Source organism: Carya illinoinensis, chromosome 10, assembly GCF_018687715.1.
Source record: "Carya illinoinensis cultivar Pawnee chromosome 10, C.illinoinensisPawnee_v1, whole genome shotgun sequence".
NCBI classification, from domain to species: Eukaryota; Viridiplantae; Streptophyta; class Magnoliopsida; order Fagales; family Juglandaceae; genus Carya; species Carya illinoinensis.
In genome coordinates this window covers 21,547,550-21,556,751 of record NC_056761.1, presented here as the reverse complement: position 1 = coordinate 21,556,751, position 9,202 = coordinate 21,547,550, and the positions used below count along the sequence as shown (strand labels likewise).

Below are 9,202 nucleotides of genomic sequence, written 5' to 3'. Positions count from 1 at the left end.
TAAGGATTAGGCTGAGGCTGTGCTGGAAATTTCCCTTTCTCTAGGGTGCTCAAGGTTCTACTCATCTTATTAATAGTGCCTCACAACTCGTTTATGGCCTGAGTGTTCTGATTGTTTGTGGTGGCCTGAAGCTGCATGAATTGCTGAAGTGTATTGGCCATCTGAGCCATACTGTCATCTAGAGTCTTCTTTGCAGATGATGAAGGCTGAGAACTCTGTGCAGCTACATGAGGCTGAAATCCAGGAGGAGCTACATAAGGATAGCTCTGAGGATTCTGATATGGCGGATACTGGTGCTGAGGAGCACCCTGATTAAATGGCTGCTGCTGAGGTGGTGGGGACCGACCAGACTGATCATTTCTCCATGAGAAATTTGGGTGATTCCTCCACCCCGGATTATATGTGTTGGAGAAAGGCTGATTCTGTGCTCTATTAACCCAGTTAGCTGATTGCATCTGCTCAGACCCACCTTCTTGAAATACTAGCATAATCGGGCAGTCTTGGGTTGACCGGTGCAAAACTGCAAGTGCACAGTATCGTAGTTTTATAATAAAGTGGTAAGAAGAGTATCGTCCTCAGGGATTGGTACCTTACTCTTGCCAAATACCAAAATTATACTAATCTCAATTTTATCTAGAGGAATCGCTAAGGTTTTTGTAGTTGCAAATAAAACTAGATCAACTCAAAGAGAAATAAGCAAAGAAAATAAAACTGACTTTCAAAGATCAAATTCAATAGGGAAGAAAACTTCTAGGAAATCGATTTCACCATAATTCTTCACTATGCTTTTCTCATCCAGCTAATTTAACTTAAACCTCTTTTGTCTATTAGCAAATCTCTAATTCATCCAAAAGCCTCTTTCGATAGTCAATTGGAAGTGATTCTAGTTTATCAATTCACACAAGAGTATGCAAATTAAATAATCAAGAACGCAATAAGACCAATGATTTAATTACTACACAGGTTCATACAAGTCTTTCGATCTCTATACTTACCTATGCTGAAATATCCAAGATCTACCCTATGATTCCCTCTTTCGATAGCAAATCACAAGATCAATAATCATCTAATCAATGGCCAGTTAATTAGAAGCATTAAACTCAGAATAAATCAGATAAACAAAGAGAGAATTGCATTAAATTAGCATGGACAAACAAGCATAGTTCGGAAATAGGTTACATCGTTTTCCTAGAATAAAGAAAATTTAGCTCATGCTAGAAATGGAATTCAACATAAACGAATTCACCATAATTGTTCTGAGAAGATGGGAAGAAGAAAATAAACACTGAAAAATCCTCCTTGCAGCCTCAACTCGTCGTCAAAAGCTCAAGGGAACGATTCAACGCTTTTCTCCCGTCTGTGCTCGTGTATGAATCCAACGTACGTGCAATAAATTGGAATTCCGTCTCCAAAACAAATTATTTGAATCCCTCTAGCTATGTTTTTCTCTCCCAAAAAGTGTTCTCCAGTCAAAACTCGCGGTTCTAGAGTGAAAAATGGCTTTTATATGGTCCCACGGCGGAAAACCTAAAATCTGTCAAAATACGATGTTCGCTCGAGCGGGGTGTCGAGCGCGCGTCGAGCGTTCGACTCTGGCTGATTTCGCTCGAGCGTCCTATCGAGCGCACATCGAGCGTTCGACTCTGCCTGATTTCGCTCGAGCGGCCAATGTCTCTGCTCGAGCGATCTTCATTTTTCGGCAACCCGCTCGAGCTCCCTATCGAGCGGCAGTCGAGCGTTTGAATTTGCCTGAATTCGCTCGAGCAGCCAAAAGCCTCCGCTCGAGCGAACTTGTAAAATCTGCAATATGAAATTTTGCAAGTCATCAAATACCCCCAAACTTACAACTTTGTTTGTCCTCAAACAAAAAGAAAAACAAATGATAGTTTAGGCAATATCAACTCGACCCCCAAGAGAAGTATCATCACTCACCAAGCTTTTATGAATTTAGATTTCATCTCTAGTATCTTACTCTTTTAACATCAAAGATAGCAAGAAAATCAATAAAAAATTTTGCAATTTGTCAAGTAAGAGTTAGGCGTTTACTTCAACCTAAAGCTAAGACCTTGAATGTGTGTGTGATATAGTCAATTTAACCTCAAACCACCTGCAAACTCAGATAAAAGTAGAACAACCAAAATCAGAAGAATTCTCTTAAAACTTAACCCCATAAGTCCAATTTTCAGAAATCCTCTCCACTAATGTAGTCAACACCAAAATCAAAGATCAAAAGGTCTTTATTAAGGTTGTAATGATAGGCCACAGGGTGAGGGTTAAGAAAGAACTGGATATGGGAAATTAAATCAAACTGGGAAAATACTTAGTGAAAAGAACATTAAAAGAGAAACTCACATGATTCAAATCATAGCTCTTTCTTGGCAATATGCTCATACTTGTGGCATTATTATTGCTGTAATCACTGATGTAATACCAACACTTCCCTTAACAAAATTTGAGGTAATTCACTTTCCGCTTGGCGACTTCTTTTTCTTTTCTTTTCTTTTTCTTTTTCCTCTTCTTTTTTTTTTTTTTTTTTTCAATCACTTCCTTTCTTCTTCTTCTTTTTCTTTGATCAAATAGAGCAAACATAATACGTTTCATCATGAAACCAATTTTCTCTTTTAAATGTAACTCTCTACCAAAGTATTTTCTCAAACTCTCAACGGTAGATTCATTGTTTTTCAGGCTTAGAGCAGGCATGGTTTATGTAGTTTAAAGAATCAATAAAGGCTCATGAAGGCTCAAGGGGGTTGACTATGGAAACACACCATGTAATGATGGCATGACATTTAGGACGGCTGGGAAAGCTTTTTGGTTATGCCAAAGAAATGCCTAGATCATTTCTCTGATATTTGGTCTCAACTAGGATTTCGCCTCAAGGACCCATCAACGGATTCTAGAGCAAAGCAAAATCGAACCTCCCTCTTTCAATTAATTCAACTTCTTCTCTTCATAAGCAAAATGGAATAAGAGAAAGACGACTATGTGCTCAATTGTGTTCAAGGTCAAAGATTTAAACCAAAGTACCCACAAAACTTCACTTGACATAAAAGAAATTTTTGAAAATTTTTCTCAAAACCATCTTCAATCACAAATTTCAGAGTCATAGAGAATTCAATCTTACTCCAATGCATGCTTGGTAAGAGACTCAAACAACCCATCAACAACCCAAGACTTAGAAAACAAGAGGATCAAATAATTATAGGAGTTTACACCCCCAAACTTAAACTAAACAATGTCCTCATTGTGATGCAAAAGTAAAAAGGATTGAAGAAATAAAGGAACTTCCCTGGTTTCATGGTGAACCTTCCGAGGTTTTAAAATTTTTTAGCTCTTTATTCTTGCTAAATAAACCTGCATCAAAAACCAATTTATTAAAACTTAAATAAATAAAGATAATAAAATAAATGAAAGAAAGAAAGATAGATCTATGGGTTGCCTCCCATAAGCGCTTGTTTTAAAGTCTACAGCCAGACTTTTCAATGATCATCAATTAGGATCTCCAAGAGGAATAAATGCATAGTTCCTCTCCATTTGCTCTCCATAGTAGTGCTTCAATCTCTGACCATTAACTCTGAAAATATTCCCAGTCTTGTCCTTCAAATCTACTACTCCAAAAGATGAAACTTCATGAATTGTATAAGGACCGGTCCATCTTGATTTCAACTTTCCCGGAAAGAGTTTGAGTCGTGAGTTGAAGAGTAAAACTTGTTGTCCTGGAGCAAACTCTTGCCTAAGAATCTGTTTGTCATGCCACTTCTTCGTCCTTTCTTTATAGATCTTTGCATTTTCATATGCATCATTCCGAAACTCTTCCATCTCATTCAATTGAAGAAGTCGCTTTTCACCTGCTACCTTTAAATCAAAGTTAAACTTTTTCACAGCCCAATAAGCTCTATGCTCCAACTCTACAGGAAGATGACATGCCTTTCCAAACACTAACCGATATGGAGACATCCCGATAGGTGTTTTAAAGGCTGTACGGTATGCCCACAAAGCATCATCAAGCTTCTTTGCCCAATCCTTTCTATTGATTTTGACTGTCTTCTCAAGGATGTTCTTGATCTCTCTATTTGAAATTTCAGCTTGACCATTAGTTTGAGGATGGTAAGCAAGTGCTATCTTGTGCTTCACACCATATTTAGACAGAAAATTCTTAACAACTTGTTGCAAAAGTGAGTCCCTTCATCACTAATAATAGCTCGTGGAGTGCCAAATCTTGTGAATATGTTCTTGTGCAGAAATTTGAGCACTACCTTTGCATCATTTGTTGTTGTAGCAATTGCTTCCACCCATTTTGACACATAGTCAACTGCTAGCAAGATATAAGCAAAACCAAAAGAAGGAGGAAAAGGCCCCATAAAATCTATTCCCCAAACATCAAACAACTCAACTTCTAAGATACCTTTCAATGGTAACTCATGACGCCTTGAAATATTTCCCATACGTTGGCACCGGTCACAAGTTTTCACCAAAGTGTAACTATCACGAAAAATGGAAGGCCAAAAGAACCCACTTTGAAGTACCTTAGCTGCTGTACAGGTAGCTCCAAAGTGTCCTCCATATGATGAGGAATGGCAATGATGGAGGATGTCTTGCATCTCTTCTTCCGGCACACATCTTCTAATGATTTGATCAGGGCATCTTTTGAACAACAAAGGCTCATCCCAAAGATAGTGATTCACATCATGCAAAAATTTCTTACGTTGATGGTAAGTAAGATCAGGTGGTAAAACTTTACAAGCTAGATAATTAACAATATCAGCATACCACGGAAGCTTGATCTCACATGCAAACAACTGCTCATCAGGGAATACCTCTTGGACCACTGAATCTAGTCTTTCTTCCTCTTGCTCTAACCGAGAGAGATGGTCAGCCACTAAATTTTCACTTCCCTTCTTGTCTCGAATCTCCAAATCAAATTCTTGAAGAAGGAGGATCCAACGAATTAGCCTAGGCTTAGCATCCTTCTTGCCAAACAAATAGCGAAGTGCTGCATGATCAGTGAACACTATCACCTTTGTCCCAATGAGGTAGGACCGAAATTTGTCACAAGCGAACACCACAGCAAGCATCTCCTTCTCAGTTGTTGTATAATTTAACTGAGCTTCATTCAATGTCCGGCTTGCATAATAGATGGCTCTAAACAGCTTGTCTCGCCTTTGCCCCAGCACTGCTCCAATTGCAAAGTCACTTGCATCGCACATAACTTCAAAAGGTTGACTCCAATCAGGTACAATCACAATTGGTGCTGAAATTAGCTTCTCCTTGAGTGCATTAAAGGCCTGCAAACAAACAACATTAAAGTCAAATGCAGAATTTTTCTCAAGAAGATTACATAAAGGTTTAGAGAGTTTAGAAAAATCCTTGATAAATCTTCTATAAAATCCCGCATGTCCCAGAAAACTTCTGATTCCCTTCACATTCTTTGGAGGTGGTAGTTTCTCTATGGTTGCAATTTTGGCTCGATCCACCTCAATTCCTTTGGATGACACTCTATGGCCCAGCACGATCCCTTCTTGAACCATGAAATGACACTTCTCCCAGTTCAGGACCAGATTCTTATCTTCACATCTCTGCAAAACAAGAGCTAAGTTATGCAAACAATGATCAAAAGATGTACCAAAAACTGAAAAGTCATCCATAAATACTTCCATTATATCTTCCACCATGTCAGAAAAGATAGCCATCATGCAACGTTGAAATGTCGAAGGGGCGTTGCACAATCCAAAGGGCATCCTCCTAAAAGCAAACGTCCCATATGGGCATGTGAATGTAGTCTTCTCTTGATCTTCAGGAGCTATAGCAATCTGATTATACCCCGAATAACCATCCAAAAAACAATAATAGGAGTACCCAGCCAATCGATCCAACATCTGATCAATGAATGGAAGTGGAAAATGATCCTTCCTTGTTGCTTTATTCAACTTGTGGTAATCCATGCATACACGCCATCCGGTGACCGTTCTTGTAGGAATGAATTCATTATTTTCATTTTTCACTACCGTCATTCCACCCTTTTTTGGTACAACTTGCACTGGACTTACCCATGAACTGTCTGAAATAGCATATATAATTCCAGCATTAAGGAGTTTCAAAATTTCAGCTCTCACTACTTCCTTCATTGCTGGATTTAATCTTCTTTGGTGCTCAATTGTTGGCTTGTAAAGCTCCTCCATTAAAATCTTGTGCATGCAAATGGAGGGACTTATTCCTTTTATGTCAGAAATAGTCCATCCCAAGGCTGTTCTATGCTCCCTCAATACATGCAGCAACTTTTCCTCTTCTTCAGGTGTGAGTGATGTAGCAACAATCACTGGAAATGTATCACTATCACCCAAGAATGCATAGCGAAGATGCTCAGGTAATTGCTTCAACTCCTGAGTATTTTTCTGCATCTTTTCTTTATTAACTCCAGATTCACTCTTTGGTACCACCGGCTCTAGCTTCCCCACTTCATTACTAAGTGATGTAACCTGCTGCAATGCTCCCAAAGCAAAAACATAGTGGAGAAATTCTTCACTAACAAAAGGCAAGTCAGATTCACAAACAGCAGAATTTTTAAAATCAAGAGCATGAGATGAAGAGGTGATACAGCGCTCTAGGTGGTCGGATGGCATATCTTCTTGAAAGGCCTCTTCTACACATTGCTTAATGACATCTACCCGAAAGCAAGTACTTGGATCTTCTAGAAATTTCATGGCTTGGTAGATGTTGAACATAACTTCTTCCTTATTAACCCGCAATGTCAATTCACCCTTTTGAACATCAATTAAAGCTCTTCCCGTGGCCAGGAATGGTCGCCCAAGAATTAGTGGGACATCTTCATCTTCTTCCATGTCCAACACCACAAAATCAGCAGGAAAAATGAACTTATCCACCTTTACCAATACATCTTCTATGATCCCACGTGGATACTTGATGGACCGATCCGCTAGTTGCAAGGAAATTGTTGTATGCTTCATCTCTCCAAGTCCCAATTTCCTGCAAACAGAAAATGGCATAAGATTAATGCTAGCACCAAGATCACATAAGACTCTATCAAAAAATGAATCTCCAATAGTGCAAGGCAAAGTGAAACTCCCCGGATCTTTCAATTTTTGAGGCAATTTCTTTTGAAGAATGGCACTGCATTCTTCAGAAAGCTTCACTGTTTCAAACTCCTCCAACCTTCTCTTCTTGGAAATGATGTCCTGCAGGAATTTGACATAATTTGGCATTTGTTCCAAGGCATCTGCAAAAGGAATATTAATGTGAATTTTCTTAAAAATATCCAAAAACTTAGAAAATTGCTTATCTAGTTTTTGCTTTTGAAAACGCTGAGGGTAAGGAAGTGGAGGAGCAAGAATAGGAGGATTGTCAGGAAATGAAATTGTAGGAGCAAAGTCGGTCTCCTCTAGTGTATCATTGACAATCTCATCTTCTTCTACTTTATTCTTGCTTTGGCCAATGTTCACAGCTGTAGGGGTGGACTTGCTCTCCTTCAATGGTGACCTCTCTATTTCTTTTCCACTCCTAAGTGTGATGGCCTTGCATTGTTCCTTTGGATTCACTTCAGTGTTGCTGGGAAAAGCTCCTCTTTGTTGGGCATTGATGGTAGTGGCTAGTTGCCCAATTTGCACTTCAATATTCTTTATAGCAACTCCCATATTGCTACAATGAGTCTCAATGTTGTCCAACCGTGAATCAGTCTTTTTAAACCTTGCATTGGTCTCCTGAACAAAGGAAACCATGGCATCCTCAAGTGACATCTTCCTCTCGCTTGGTTGGCTATCAAATCCGGGAGGATGTTGAGGTTGCAACACATTCTTGGTATTTCCATATGACAAATTCTCATGATTTCTAAGCCCTGGATGATAGTAATTTGGCATAGGATTACCATGATAGTTGTAGTTCCGATTGTTGACATATTGAACTTGTTCTTGACTCGCCTCATTGCTTGGAACTATCATACTTGTGGATGCTACATATTCTGTACTTTGTGGTATCCTTTGTGTTGTCAAGGCTGAAATCTGATGAGATAGAGTAGCTACTTGAGCGGAAAGAGCTGCTATCGGCTCCAAGTCATGAATTCCAGCAACCTTCTTAGCCAAAGTCCTCTCAGTTGGCCATTGATAGTTGTTTGAGGCCATTTCCTCCAAAACTGCAGTAGCACCTTCAGCTGTCTTCGACATCAGAGTTCCACCAGAAGCAGCATCAACTATAGTTCGAGTTTGCCCATTTAACCCATTATAGAACATCTGAACTTGCAACCAATCTGGCAATCCATGTTGTGGGCAACGTCGAACCAAGTCTTTATACCTCTCCCATGCTTCATAGAGTGACTCAAAATCATTTTGCTTGAATTGGCCAATCTCACTCCTGAGTTGGGCTGTTTTTGCAGGAGGAAAGAATTTAGCAAGAAACCTCTCAGCCATGTCCTACCAACTAACAATGCTTCCCGGTTGTAGAGATTGTAGCCAACCTCTAGCCTTGTCCCTCAAAGAGAAAGGAAACAATCTCAGTCTAATGGTGTCTTCAGTAACACCATTGATCTTCACAGTGTCACAAATCTCCAAAAGCATACCCAAATGAATATTGGGATCATCCAGTGGCGATCCGCTGAATTGAGCCTGCTGCACCATGCTAATCAAAGCTGGTTTGAGCTCAAAGTTGTTGGCATTGATTGGCTGACGCATTATGCTCGAGTAATTTCCATTCACAACTGGCCGCACATAGTCCTTCAAGGTGCGTGGTAGTACCTCACGATCTTCTTCAGCCATAGCTAGTATCTTATTTCTTCTTAGTGATCTAAGAGTTCTTTCAATCTCCAAATCAACAGGAATAATATCACGAGATCTAGCACGGCGCATCCAATGTCAAAAACACACCTGTAGAACAAATTAAAACAAAATTCTAAATTAAAACCAAGATTACTTTGTATCGATATTGACGAAAAGAATAAGAATAAACCAATCCCCGGCAACGGCGCCAAAAACTTGATCGGTGCAAAACTGCAAGTGCACAGTATCGTAGTTTTATAATAAAGTGGTAAGAAGAGTATCGTCCTCAGGGATTGGTACCTTACTCTTGCCAAATACCAAAATTATACTAATCTCAATTTTATCTAGAGGAATCGCTAAGGTTTTTGTAGTTGCAAATAAAACTAGATCAACTCAAAGAGAAATAAGCAAAGAAAATAAAACTGACTTTCAAAGATCAA

The 9,202-nt window shown here is 39.2% G+C and overlaps 1 non-coding gene across 1 annotated transcript; it reads left to right on the top strand.

The window, feature by feature from the left end:
* The first annotated feature begins 8,262 nt into the window (after nt 1-8,262).
* Nucleotides 8,263-8,369, top strand: LOC122280283. The gene has a single exon (XR_006229862.1). It is a non-coding gene; the product is annotated as a small nucleolar RNA R71 (small nucleolar RNA).
* The last annotated feature ends 833 nt before the right edge of the window (nt 8,370-9,202 follow it).